Source organism: Macaca mulatta, chromosome 16 (genome assembly GCF_049350105.2).
Source record: "Macaca mulatta isolate MMU2019108-1 chromosome 16, T2T-MMU8v2.0, whole genome shotgun sequence".
NCBI classification, from domain to species: domain Eukaryota; kingdom Metazoa; phylum Chordata; class Mammalia; order Primates; family Cercopithecidae; genus Macaca; species Macaca mulatta.
Window position 1 is genome coordinate 39,409,210 of NC_133421.1, and position 14,972 is coordinate 39,424,181.

At 46.4% G+C, this 14,972-nt stretch overlaps 1 pseudogene; it reads right to left on the reverse strand.

The window, feature by feature from the left end:
• Window positions 1-7,209: 7,209 nt before the first annotated feature.
• On the reverse strand, window positions 7,210-12,223 carry LOC100424041 (small ribosomal subunit protein uS9-like; annotated as a pseudogene).
• Window positions 12,224-14,972: the final 2,749 nt, after the last annotated feature.

Genomic DNA, 14,972 nt, shown 5'->3' on the forward strand with positions numbered 1-14,972 from the left:
TGAGTAGAAACTCTGAGCTCTACATTCTTTTGTAAGCTTTCGTTTTCTGTTACAGTTGAACAAATTTGTTGACATTTTTATTTTTTACACCAAAATGTTTGGTTAAAATACTTTGGGGAGAAAAAATACAAGAACTTTGTTCTCATTTATAGATGACTTCCTATTTTGTATATGTTGTCTCCTGTATGTATTAAGACAGTGAAGTATTGGTGAAAGAATAGGTAAATAGATCAATGGAACAGAATAGGCGCCCCAGAAATAGACCCATACAAATAGAGTCAGCTGATTTTGGCAGAGGAGCAAAGGCAATTTAATGGAGAAAACATTGTCTTTTCAACAAATAGTGCTGGAACAACTAGACAACCACATGTGGAATAATGAATATAGACTCTGATCTTACACCTTTCCCAATAATTAACTCAAAACAGGTCATCGACTTAAATGAAAAACACAAAACTAGAAAATTTCTAGAAGTTTAATAACATAGGGGAAAATCTAGGTGACCTTGGGATTGGCAATGAGTTTTTAGATGCAACACAAAAACACCATTTACAAAAGAGAAAATGAGTAAAATGGACTTCATTAAAGTGAAACATGTCTGCTGTGCCAGTGACACTGTTAAGAATGAAAAGACAGGTGGGCGTTGTGGCTCACGCCTGTAATCCCAGCACTTTTGGAGGCTTGAGGCAAGCAGATCATGAGGTCAGGAGCTCAAGACCAGCCTGGCCAACATGGTGAAACCCCATCTCTACTAAAAATACGAAAATTGTCTGGGCATGGTGGTGGGCACCTGTAATCCCAGCTACTCGGGAGGCTGAGGCAGGAGAATAATTTGAACCCGAGAGGCTGACGTTGGTTCATGGGATTTAAGTAAAGAAGTTATCTCTATAATACGAAAGTGCAAGGTTGGCTGGGCGGTGGCTCACGTCTGTAATCCCAGGACTTTGGGAGGCTGAGGCGGGGAGATCACAAGGTCAGGAGTTCAAGACCAGCCTGGCCAACATGGTGAAGCCCTGTCTCTACTAAAAATACAAAAATTAGGCCAGGCATGGTGGCTCATACCTGTAATCCCTGCACTTTGGGAGGCCGAGGCAAGTGGATCACCTGAGGTCAGGAGTTCAAGACCAGCCTGGTCAACATGGTGAAACCCCATCTCTACTAAAAATACAAAAGTTAGCTGGGCTCAGTGGCGTGTGCCTGTAATCCCAGCTACTCGGGAGGCTGAGGCAGGAGAGTTGCTTGAGCCCGGGAGGCAGAGGTTGCAGTGAGCCGAGACTGCACCACTGTACTCTAGCCTGGGCGACACAGCGAGACTCCATCTCAAAAAAAAAAAAAAAAAAAAAAAAGTACAAAGTTGAAGCAGCAAGTGCTGATATAGAAACCATAGCAAGTTTTTCAGAAAATCTAGCTAAGATCATTGATAAAGGCGGCTCTACTAAGCAACAGATGTTCAATGTAGAAGAAACAGCCTTTTGGTGGAAGAAGATGCCATTTAGGACTTTCCTCCTAGAGAGAAGAAGTCAGTGCCTGGCTTCAAAGCTTCAAAGGACAGCTGACTCTCTTCTTAGAGGCCAGTATAGCTGGTGACTTTAAATTGAAGCCGTTGTTCACCATCCCAGAAATGGTAGAGCCCTTAAGAATTATGTTCCATCTACTCTGCCTGTGCTCTGTAAATTTCACAACAAAGCCTGGAAGACATCTGGTTACAGCATGATTTGCTGAATATTTTAAGCCCACTGTGGAGACCTACTGCTCAGAAAAAAGAATTCTTTCAAAATACTATTTCTTTTTGACAACGCACCTGGCTCCTCAAGATCTCTGGTGGAGATGCACAAGGAGAGGAATATTGTTTTCACGCCGCCAACACAACATGCATTCTGAAGCCCGTGGTTCGAGGAGTGATTTTGACTTTCAAGTCTTCTTAGTTAAGAAATACATTTTGTGAGGCTAAAGCTGCCATAGATAGTGATTCTTCTGATGGATCTGTGCAAAGTAAATGGAAAGCATTGTGGAAAGGAGTCACCGTTCTAGATGCCATTAAGAACATTCATGAGGAGGTCAGAATAGCAACATTAACAGGAGTTTGGAAGAAATTGATTCCAACCACCCTGGATGACTTTGAGGGGCTCAAGCCTTCAGTGGAGAAAGCAACCACAGATGTGGCAGAACTCACAAGAGAACTAGAATGAGAAGTGGAGCCTGAAGATGTGACCAAATTGCAACAATCTCATGATAAAACATGAACAGGTGAGGAGCTGATTTTAACAGATAAGCAAAGAAAGTGGTTTCTTGAGATGGATTCCACTGGTGAGGATGCCGTAAACATTGTTGAAATGACAACAAAGGATTCAGAAGCAATGTAGAAATTTAGTTGATAAAGCAGCAAAGGGGTTTGAGAGGATTGATCCCAATTTTGAAAGAAGCTCTACTGGGGGCAAAATGCTACGAAACAGCATCATATGGCACAGAGAAATCTCCTCTCTTGGCCCCAGTTGTTTCTAAGTGAAGAGAATTTTAGAATCAATCTCATAGATTTGTTGGGAGGATGAAGTTAAAACAAGTAAGACATTTAGGAGAGGACGTGGCTCATAACAAGCTCTCCATGAATATTAGCTATCTTTATTCTTAACAAAATTACCAAATTAATAGATTGTCTGCTCTGCTCATTTGCACTAAATTTAGTGGTTTATTTCATTTATTTTATCTTCATTAAGGCAGTTGGTACAAAATTAGTTTGTTGATCTGGGCAATAGAAATCTTTTTTTTTTTTTTTTTTTTTTGAGATGGAATGTCTCTCCGTTGCCCAGGCTAGAGTGCAGTGGCACCATCTCACCTTACTGCAGCCTCCATCTCCAGGTTCAAGCGATTCTCCTGCCTTAGCCTCCTGAGTAGCTGGGACTACAGGCACCCACCACCATGCCCGGCTAATTTTTCTATTTTTAGTAGAGACGGGGTTTCACCATGTTGGCCAGGATGGTCTTGATCACTTGACCTCAGGTGATCCACCTGCCTCGGCCTCCCAAAGTGCTGGGATTACAGGCGTGAGCCACCACACCGGGCCAATGGGCATGTTTTTAACAGTTATTCTGCTAGCAAACATCATTTTATATTTTCTGTCTTAGCATAAACAAGTTTCAGTCTTACTGACATGTGTTAAACTGTTCCCCCATTTATACTTCAGCTGGTTTGCGGTTTTTAATAATGTAGATACAAATGTAAGGAACATTTATATGTACATAACTTTTCACTTTTAAAACGTTGTGATAGGCCAGGCGCAGTGGCTCATACCTATAATCCTAGCACTTTGGGAGACTGAGGCAGGCGCATTGCCTGAGCTAAGGAGTTCAAGACCAGCCTGGGCAACACAGTGAAACCCTGTCTCTACTAAAATATGAAAAGAATTAGCCAGACGTGGTGGCATGCACATGTAGTCCAGCTATTCAGGAGTCTGAGGCAAAATAATTGCTTGAACCTGGGAAGCAGAGGTTGCAGTGGGCCAAGATCGCACCACCACACTTCAGCCTGGGAGACAGAGTGAGGCTCTGTCTCTTAAAAAAAAAAAAACTGTGATAAGGTCGGGCATGGTGGCTCGTGCCTATAATCCCAGCACTTTGGGAGGCTGAGGCAGCCGGATCACCTGAGTTCAGGAGTTTGAAACCAGCCTGGCCAACATGGTGAAACTCCATCTCTACTAAGAAAAATACAAAAATTAGGGGCCGGAAGCGGTGGCTCACACCTGTAATCCCAGCACTTTGGGAGGCCGAGACGGGCAGATCACAAGGTCAGGAGATCGAGACCATCCTGGCTAACATAGTGAAACCCCGTCTCTACTAAAAATACAAAAAATTAACCGGGTGTGGTGGCGGGCGCCTGTAGTCCCAGCTACTCGGGAAGCTGAGGCAGGAGAATGGCGTGAATCTGGGAGGCAGAGCTTGCAGTGAGGGGAGATCGCGCCCTGCACTCCAACCTGGGTGACAAGCGAGACTCTGTCTCAAAAAGAAAAAAAAGAAAAAGAAAAATACAAAAATTAGCCAGGCATGGTGGCAGGTGCCTGTAATCCCAGCTACTCGGGAGGCTGAGGCACCAGAATAGCTTGAACCCGGGAGGCAGAGGTTGCAGTGAGTCAAGATCGTGCCACTGCACTCCAGCCTGGGTGACAAAGCAAGACTCCATCTCAAAAATAAACAAATAAATAAATAAATAAATAAAATTAGCCGGGTGTAGTGGTGCATGCCTGTGGTCCCAGCTACCTGGGAGGCTGAGGTGGGAGGATCACGTGAACCTGGAGAAGTGGAGGCTGCAGTGAGCTCAGATCATGCCACTGCACTCCAGCCTGAGTGACAGAGTGAGTTCCTGTCTCAAAAAAAACCAAAAAACAAAAACAAAACACAAAACAAACAAACAGAAAAACCCCAAAGACAGCTTCTTCTTGCTTCTGTTGTTACATCTCCTACCTCTGACTCTGATCTTCCTGCCACCTTTTTACAGGATCTTTGTGATTACACTGGGACCACCTGTAAAATTAGGACAATCTCCCCATGCCAAAATTATTAATTTGATCACATCTGCAAAGGCCCTTCTACAACATATTCACAGTTTCCAGGGATTCGAATGGGGATGTTTCTGGGGGGTGGCCCACTGATAACCAGTGTTACAAGTTTCTTATAAATCTTTCCAGAGATATTTTATCTATAAATAAATAAATGCAAATCCATAGCCTTCCCCTACCCACTTTTTATACAAATGGCATCATTCCATATTGGTGCTCAGAGTTCCGTCTTCCTCTTTTTCTTTTCTTTTCTTTTTAAGACTACACAGAACCTATTCTATGGAAATACTCTAATTTATTTCACCTTGTTACTGTTGGAAGACTTTTGAGCTCTTTCCAGTGCTTTGCTTTATAATCTTTTGTATTACAATGCTACAATGAATAACCTTGTTTGTAGGATGATATTTGATTTAAAATCTCATTTTTCAGGCCGGGCATGATGGTTCATGCCTGAAATCCTGGCCCTTTGAGAGGCCAAAACAGAAGGATCACTTGAGGTGTTCAGGACCATCCCTGGCAACACATGGAGAACCCGTCTTTTCAAAAAAACTTAAAAATTAGTGGGGCATGGTGGCATGTACCTATTTGGTCTCAGCTATTCAGGAGGCTGAGGTGGGAGGATCACTTGAGTCCAGGAGGTGGAGGCTGCAATGAACCATGATCATACCCCTCACTGCACTCCAATCCGGAGAACCCATCTCAAAATAAATTAAATTAAATTAAATTAAATGATCTTGTTTTTCAGAATTTGAGGGCACCATTTAAGACATTTTGAAACCTCACAGAACTTTTTTGGGGAACTTGTTGCCTTGGAGATTAACCTGCCCTGTCCCGCCCCCATGATCTGTACTTGCTCTTTCTCCCTCCTGGCTTCCTTAGTTAAGCCTTGTATGTACTTGCGAGCCCATGTCCATCACGCTCTGCCTTCAATTCTAGACGCTGTGGTGTGAATACGCTTGAGTGGAGGCCGCATGCTTCCCAGGAGGGTGTGTATTTCCAGCGTTGTCTCTCATGATGGTATGAAAGGCTCTGGAGAGAATCACAGGCCTCCACAAACAGACAAGGGGAAAAATGTTCCACAGACATGTTTCAGGAATAACAGGCTTCCCGATCCTAGGTCATGCTGGTCCATACCTGGATCAGGCTGACTCTCCTTCCCCCACACTGCGGGTGTAGACAGGGACAAGAAAGAGAAGTCAGAGACACAGAGAAGCTGTGCTTTGCTTGAGGTCACTAAAGTACTTAATGGCAGAGTTCAGACCTGACCTGAGGGGCAACAAAAGACACCCCCTCAAATCCACGGGGAGCAGAGTCTGTCTGAGTCAGATCCCAGATTTCCTGGGGCTTTCACGGTGCCAGGTGTGTACACTGAGCGAGGACGGGTTTCCCAGGGTTCTGTGTGGTCACACAACTCAACAATACAGACCAGAAAGCAGTGGCCAGTAGGCTGAATTTGGCTGGCAGGTGTTTTCTGTTTGGCCTTCACAGTGTTTCTTCTAACTTGTTATTATAGGAAATTCAAACATGCAGAGGGAATTGTACCATCAACAACACACACCGATGACTCTGCTCCAACAGCGATCAACTCAGGCCTATCTTGCTTCATCCTATACCCTCCCTCGCTTGCTTCCCTTCCTACCTTCAGATATGTGGAAGCAAATCCAGAGATACCATTCCATTGCAAATATTTCACTGTGTATCTCTATAATATGGGAATTTGGGGAGTTTCATTTGAGACAGGGTCTCCCTTTGTTGCCCAGGCTGGAGTGCAGTGGTGTGACTGTGGCTCACTACAGCCTCGACCTCCCAGGCTCACGTGATCCTCCCACCTCAGCCTTCCAACTAACTGGTTAAAGGTGTTCACCACCACATCTGGCTAATTTTTAAATTTTTTGTAGAGATGGGGGGGTCCCACTATGTTGCCCAGGCTGGCCTCAAACTCCTGGGCTCAAATGATTGTTTTGCCTCGGCCTCCCAGTGTGCTGGGATTATGGATGTGAGCCACTGTGCCTAGCCAGGAACTTTTACTTAATCTGTTTTGACAAAAATTTTCCTCCAAGAAATTAGAAAATGTTACAGAAAAAAAAATCCAGGTTTCTATCTCATCTTAAACATGTGGAGGCTCTGCCAATCCTGGGCCCAGATGGTAATCACTGGTTAGCGCTGAGTAGATGTTGACTTTTCAGGTGAGGGGTGTGACGTCTACTTTGCCACAGTCCCCGCCACTCCCTACCTGGCCATCTGACTCATAACACATCCCTGCCTGGCTCCTTTAGGCATTTAATTTGTGTTGGAAATTGACCTAAAGGAGATTTTAGAGAAGACATTAAAAACCTGAAGAATGTGAAAATCAGCCAGGAGATAGAACTGTGCTTTAATGCGGGTTATAGAACCACACTGGATATGAGGCATTTCGGAATAAACTTTGAAAACTGGAAGTACCAGTTTGTGAATTTTGCTCAGAGAGATCAAGGTGGGGGGTGGGTGACAGTGGAGAAGCATCTCCTATGTGCCAATCTCTTCCATCACAGGCCTTTTCTCATGAAATCATCAGTCACATGCAGTAGGAGAAACACCTTCCCATTTTACAGATGAGGAAACTGAGGCAAAGAGAGCTGAAATAGGCTTCCCAAGGCCACTCAGGTCATGAGGCAGCAGAGCTAGGATTCAGACCTGACTCTGAAGCGATGCATCCTCCCCATGGTCCATCGCTCCTTTAAAGAGCCCCGGACAGAGAATTTGACAAAGTGGTAGCCCGTGGGGCCTGGGACGGGTGCGGAAACTACGCTTGAGTTTGGGGCTGCTGAGGGCCTGAGGGAAGGAATGGAGAGCCCAGGGGCAGAAGCAGAGGAGGCGGCTGCCCCATGGCTGCAGACGGCACCTGGGAAGAGACTCTGCTGACGATGGCCAGGAGGGCAAAGGTCACGGTGGCCATTGTTATATGGTGGTGGTGGGGAGAGGGACATGCCTTCTTCTTGTGCCTCTCATGTGACCCTCTCGTGGAACCTGCAGACCCTTGATGGGTCCCTTTGTTCCCTTGGGCCTCCCGAGTCTCCAGCCAGGGCCCTGGGCGCTTTGCTGGGAGCTTGGCATGAGGTCCGGCAGCCCCCATTACTACCTAGTTCCTTACCAGCCCAGGGCATCCGCCTGCCTCTTCCCTGCCTGGAAGGAAGGCCTTCAGCCTGGTGCGTTCCTGATGCAGCCTCCACCGCCTCTCAGACTCTCACACAAGCTCAGCTCCCTGTCGTGTCCTCTCAGGGCCAGGCTTCTCCTTATCACAAGCTTAGACTGTCTGAGTAACTAATTGGATTTGTGTCTGCCTCCACACGGGACCCTAAGACCCCTGGGGGTGAGACTCCGTATATACTGGTCATAGCCGCACCCCATCCCCTTGCATGGCGCTGTCATACCCAGGCCGGCCACTGACTAGCGCTGGAGGGGAGCAAACGGGAGGCCGGCCACCTGACTGATGGCCCCACACCTTTTCCCTGCAGGCTGTCCCCTTTTCTGGGACTATGCAAGGGGGTCTCCAGGACACACTTCAGATCACTGTCAATGGGACTGTTCTCAGCTCCAGTGGAAGCAGATGTGTGTGTAATGGATGGAAATGTTTCACTGCAGCCTCATCCCTTAGTAAACCATTGCCTGGGAGCCTGGGTTAGTTCAAACAACAACATCCAAGCTCACGTGCCTGGCTCAGGGGAGGCCCAGTGCGTACCTAACCCATGCCACAGGACAGCACTCTGCAGGCACAACCTGCAGCCAGGGGCGCCATTAACCTGGACTCCGGGATGAATGGGGCCCTGGGAGCTGGCGGTCTAAGGAGGGAGTGGGATGGTCAGAGTTGGAGGATTATGTTCTGAGTTGAACTTTGCACACTGTGACTAAGAGTTACAAAAATCAAACCTCCTCCATTTCCCATACTGCTCTCATCCACTCTGAAGCTCTCCTTCTGCTGACGTGAAAATACTGAAAATTGACATCCAAAGTAATTTGGTCTCTTTTGATTTCAAGGCCTTTTCTGGAAACTACTAAGTCAATTCAAAACACTAACATTGTATCAGGGCAGTTTCCCACCCCCTCCTCCCTCCCAAGGTGGGCTGACTGGGAACAGAGACGAGCTCACATGGCTTCTCAGGGGCTAGGAGGGCTCTAGACCCTCACACAGGCCTGGCTGACCCCTGCCAAGGAACCCCGACCACGTGGCACACAGCTCTCTCCTGGCTTGGTGGGAGACCACGGGTGGCTGCCTGCTGAAGTCTGCGGGGCCCACAGAAGAGCCTCTGGTCTCATGGCTCTCTCTCGGAAGCCTTTCTGCCTCAGTCCCAGGGGACCTCTCCTTAAGACCTTCTGGGCCTCGCAGATCCCAGTTCAACCTCAGCTCGGCCACCTAGATTCTTGGTGACCTCCTCTGCCATTGCCATGCTGCTGTGGGACTTCTCTGAGAGCCTGCAGTGCCCCCAGGAGATGCCAAGGGCAGGGAGGCCCCGATCCCCGTGAACCCTGCAACGAGGGGAATCAGGACCAAGCCTCTCATCTTCCACCCCTTCCTCTCTCCCTGTCCCTCTGCCTCCCCCACCTCCCAGCACCAGGAGGGCTTCCCACTCCCATCCTGTGGAACAGACAGATCCTACCTCAGAGGGCGCTCTCCTCTCAGGAGCTTTCTGCCTCTCCCTTCCTTGGGGCAGGAATTTCCAAAGGACTACAGGGGTGAAGCTGAAGGACTCCAAAGGAAAAAATACAAGCAGAGATATTTCTAATGCAATCTTCTCCATTTATTCATTTAATTAATTAATTGTTTTCTTTTGAGACAGGGACTCTTTTCTTTCACCCAGGCTGGAGTGCAGTGGTACGATCATAGCTCACTGCAGCCTCGAATTCCTGGGCTCAAGAGATCCTCGCATCTCGGCCCCCCAAGCAGCTGGGACTATAGGCATGCATCATGATGCCTAGCTAATTTTATATATATATGTGTGTGTATATATATGTGTGTGTGTGTATGTGTGTGTGTATATATGTGTATATATATGTGTGTGTATATATGTGTGTGTGTATATATGTGTGTGTGCATATATGCATATATATATGTGTGTGTGTGTGTGTGTGTGTGTGTGTGTGTGTATATGTATAAAGTAGAGATGAGATCTCGCTTTGTTGCTCAGGCTGGTCTTCCACTCCTGGGCTCAAGTGATCTGCCTGCCTCAGCCTCCCAAAGTGTGGTGATTACAGGCATGAGCCACTGCGCCCGGACCCAATTTCACATGCTCTTTACATTTGTTCTCTTCTTTCCCACTTAGTCAGGCAAGTGCTGGCCTCCAACAAGTGTCCACTGGCATGGAAGGCTGTCTCTTCTAGGTGTGCTTAGCAACTTCCATCTTTGGTACCAATTGGTAATCACTTTCCAAGACCTATGCTTCTTGTTTGCTGATGCCAGCACTTTTCCTTAACCATTTTCTACTTATTTTTAGAAAATCATGCTGTAAAGGCAAAATGCAATAATTGCACAAAAACACATTGGATTCAAATTAGAGAAACAAAATGGATGCCAACCAAGCAGTGTCTGCCAGGCAGGTTCTATGCAAGATCCCAGACAAACGCAGGGCAGAGGCGCCGAGGCCCTCCTCGGCCATGCCACAGAAGACTATTTGCTTTCCCTGGGCCTAGGTTTGCTGTGGACTTTCAGACCGGCTTCAGTGGAAACAACCTTGCCTTCCACTTCAACCCTCAGTTTGAAGACGGAGGGTACGTGGTGTGCAACAGGAGGCAGAAAAGAAGATGGGGGCCCGAGGAGAGGAAGATGCACATGCCCTCCAGAAGGGGATGCCCTTTGACCTCTGCTTCCTGGTGCAGAGCTCGGATTTCAAGGTGAGCAGGAATCCCCTCCCCACCTCTCACCCACAGGACTCCCAGCCCTATCAGGTGAATGTGAATGGCCTTTAAGTAATCACTGTAATTGACATTCAGCCAGAGTGACACCACTATACAGATAACAAGACCATTTCCTTGTAAGTTGTTACCCATGGCTGCGTAGTCTCCTTCTGCACCTTCACCTGAATCTACAGGTGCGCCTGCTGCTTCTTTTACTCTGAAAATAAGACCTAGAGGAGTCATCACGTTGCTGTTTGGTGTTGTGTGTCTTTGAATTCCAAGCTCATTCTATTCCTCTGCTGTCACCATTCCTCCTCTCCAGGTCCCTGGTAACATTTATTTTTCAGCGACATTGTTCCAGCCTTTATATAGAGTCTATTAAGGGTATAGTTTTGTAAGCACATTGCAAATTACCTTTGCAAGCAGAGTAGGTCTCTGGGCTTGAGAAGCTGGTGGGTCAGTCAGTCTGAGTATGCTTATCTGAGATAAGGATGTTCCCATCCACTCAGTATGCAACCCGAGGTCACCTCTCCTCTGCTCCCCATGAGTATTTTATGCATATTTAAGTAATACCCCTGCAGTCATAAAAAGGCATGAGATCATGTCCTTTGCAGAAACATGGATGGAACTGGAAGCCATTATCCTCAACAAACTAATGCAGGAGCAGAAAACCAAATACCACATGTTCTCACTTATAAGTAGGAGCTGAATGATGAGAACACACGGACACAAGGGGAGAAACAACACACACCGGGGCCTGGTGGTGGAGGGAGAGCATCAGGAAGATTAGCTAACAGGTACTGGGCTTGATACCAAGATGACGAGTTGATCTGTGCAGCGAACCACAGTGGCACACGTTTACCTAGTTAACAAACCTGCACATTCTGTACAGGTACCCTGAAACTTAAAATAAAAGTTGAAGGGGCTGGGCACGGTGGCTCATGCCTATAATCCCAGCACTTTGGGAGGGCCTAGGCGGACGGATCACTTGAGGTCAGGTGATCCGTAAGCCATTTATATATATATATATATATAAATCCAAACATTGTTTATTACACAGGTGGACCCTGATATTCGTGATGGGCTTTTTGGTAGCACAAGCACCAGGGCCTCCAAACTTTCTGGATTTGCAATGACAGGTGTCAGCCACCAGCAGGGTCCAGTCATACTGGATGAGGACATCTTTAACCTTCTTGGAAGCCATTTCCATGTATTTCTGGTAACAGGCCACCAGGGCTTTGGAGATGGACTGACAGATAGCATAAATCTGGGTCATGTCACGCCCATAATCCCAGCACTTTGGAAGGCTGAGGCGGGTGGATCACAAGGTCAGGAGATCAAGACCATCCTGGCCAACATGGTGAAACCCCGTCTCTACTAAAATACAAAAAATTATGCAGGTATGGTGATGCACGCCTGTAGTCCCAGCTACTCAGGACGCTGAGGCAGGGGAATCGCTTGAACCCGGGAGGCGGAGATTGCAGTGAGCCGAGATCGTGCCACTGCACTCCAGCCTGGGTGACAGAATGAGACTCCATCTCAAAAAAAAAAAAAAAAAAAAAAAATCTTGGCCATGTGGCCATCACCCTTCACTAGGATGTGGATGTCCACACCAGCAAATCACTCCTTGCCCAGTAGCAGAACTGGTTCCAGCAGCTTGTACCGCAGCGTGCACGGTTCCATCATCTCTAGGGGCTGCCTATTCACTTCGATGAGGCCATTGACACATTTGCAGCCCGCCATGGCTGTGGCCATCCTCTTCCATCCAAAGACCTGCACGGACTGCAGCAGGCCCTTGGACTGCATGGCTATGGGCGTAGATAAGAGATCCTCAGCATGCAGCACCACAACTGGAAAAGCCGGTGTCATATGTTTTAATGTGCACATTTTATAGAACATCTGGGGAATGTCTTAGAGTTCTTCCCATTTCCTGTATTGAAATATAGCCAAAAGTTACTGGATCCATAACACACAAGGAACCAGCAAGTGATAGATCCCTCTTATTTTTCAGTGGCTTGTCTGATGCAACTACTGAGTTTGGATAATTCCACTACCATTCATCCACTCATTTCACCCTCAACGTTAACACACCAAAAAAAAAAAAAGAAAAAAAGAAAAAGAAAAAAAAATCCTAATAATTTTCTTTGTCAAGAAACTTAAATCTCTCAGCTTGTTACCGGGGAAGAAGAAAAAAAGGAAAGAAGGAAGGAAATTTAAAGACTGTGGGTAGTAAATGGCATTTAAACTAGGACCCTCTCAAATATAAAATAATTTTTATTTATTTATTTTTTTTGAGACAGGGTCTTGTATCACCCAGGCTGGAGTGCAGTGGCACCATCTCAGCTCACTACAACCTCCACCTACCGGGTTCAAGCGATTCTCCTGCCTCAGCCTCCCGAGTAGCTGGGACTACAGGCACATGCCACCATACCTGGCTAATTTTTGTATTTTTAGTAGAGACTGGGATTACAGGCGTGAGCACTTTGGGAGGCCGAGGTGGGCAGATCCCTTAAGGCTAGGAGTTCAAGACCAACCTGGCCAACATAGTGAGGCCCTATCTCTACTAAAAATACAAACATTAGCCGGTCATGGTGGTGTTCACCTGTAATCCCAGCTACTTGGAGGCTGAGGCGTGAGAATCACTTGAGCCCGGGAGGCAGAGGCTTCAATGACCCAAGATCCAGCCTGAGCAACAGAGCAAGACTCTGTCTCAATAAATAAGTAAGTAAATAAGTAAATAAATAAGTACTTATGCTCCTCTTTTAATGGAAATTGAAACAAGGAAAGCCTGTTCTTAGGGGAGCTGTGTTAGGCCATGTGCAGAGATTGTAAACATTCCTCTTCCTGGCAGGATGTAGGGAAATTCCTTTGCCTTAAACTTTCTGTGTTCAATTGACTTTGGATTCTTAGGGGTGTTTATCAGAATTTGTTTTAGGAAACCAGACAAGAACTTAAAAAAAAAATCTTGTATCTGACTAAGTCAGACAGAATTCTCTGCCAAGATACTTTGCTATTTTCCATTTTTAATCCAGTCTGTTTGGAGATCCCAGGAGTTGATTTGGTGGATACACTTTCTGGGGCAAGAAGAGTCCGAGTATTTTCTCAGAACCCTGCCTACTAGTGACTACTCCAGAATGTCAGTAAACTTGTGTCTTGTTTATCACATGCCATTTTTTACATATCTTGTTTATTACATACCATTTTTATGTATCAGATTGGCAAATATGAAAAGCTGGATAGCCAATCCACTGAAGATGAGGTAGAAAGAACTTGAGTACTTGATGACCAAATTTTGCTGGGAAATGAACCAACGCTGGAACTGCCTGACCTCCAGAATTCCTCTTATGTGAAAGGATACTTTTCATTATTGCTCAAGCCATTTTGACTTCAGCGTTCAGTGGCTTGCATCAGGAAGCTTCAGGGCTAACTTGTACCTGGGGTACAGTACCTGGGGTTAGTACCAGGGCTACACGTACCTGGGGCAGCAGGTCCAGCCCAGGCAAGGGCTGCAGGGATGAAATGCCCAAAACACTGGCAGCTTGCCTGGAGCTTCTAGGAAAAGCATGATTATCCTCCTTCCAGCTTCCAGAGGACCAGGGTCCAGAGGCAATTGGATGGGTTTTGGCACTTTGGAACTGAAGAAAAGTGCCTGTTTTACACCAAGGGCTCAGCTTTTGATGTCATTCATTTAGTTACTCATTATAAGTCTGTAGACAGTGGGCAAGATATGGAAACAAACAAAGGTGTCTAATAAAACAGAGCACACCTTCTGGGTCCCCTCCCTCCTACTCTCACCAATCCCCTTTTCAGGGCCAAACCCACCCTTCTTCCCAGGGCCTGGTCCCTCTGTCTGCCTCTTTCACAGGAAGTAGAATTATATACCATCTGAGAGCCTGTACAGGGGCTGGATCAGGCCCAATGTGGATCTTGAGAACTGAATATCTTCACCCAGTTTCCCCCAATAGTCACATCTCACATTATCAGGGTATCATGTCAAAATCAGCATTTGGTATGTGTATCACATATGTAGATGTGTGTAACCACCACTACAATCAAGATACAGAATTATTGAAACATATAAAACACTAATAAAAGAAATTAAAGAGGGCACAGATAAATGGAAAGATATCCCACGTTCATGGATTTGAAGAATTACTATTATTAAAATGTCCTTATTGGCCGGGCGCGGTGGCTCAAGCCTGTAATCCCAGCACTTTGGGAGGCCGAGACGGGCAGATCACGAGGTCAGGAGATCGAGACCATCCTGGCTAACACAATGAAACCCCGTCTCTACTAAAAATACAAAAAAATTAGCTGGGCGAGGTGGCGGGCGCCTGTAGTCCCAGCTACTCGGGAGGCTGAGGCAGGAGAATGGCGTAAACCCGGGAGGCGGAGCTTGCAGTGAGCCGAGATAGCGCCACTGCACTCCAGCCTGGGAGACAGAGCGAGACTCCGTCTCAAAAAAAAAAAAAAAAAAGTCCTTATTACCAAAAACAATCTGCAGACTTAATGTAACAATATCGTACCAGTTTGCAAGCACTTTTACCTCCTGATA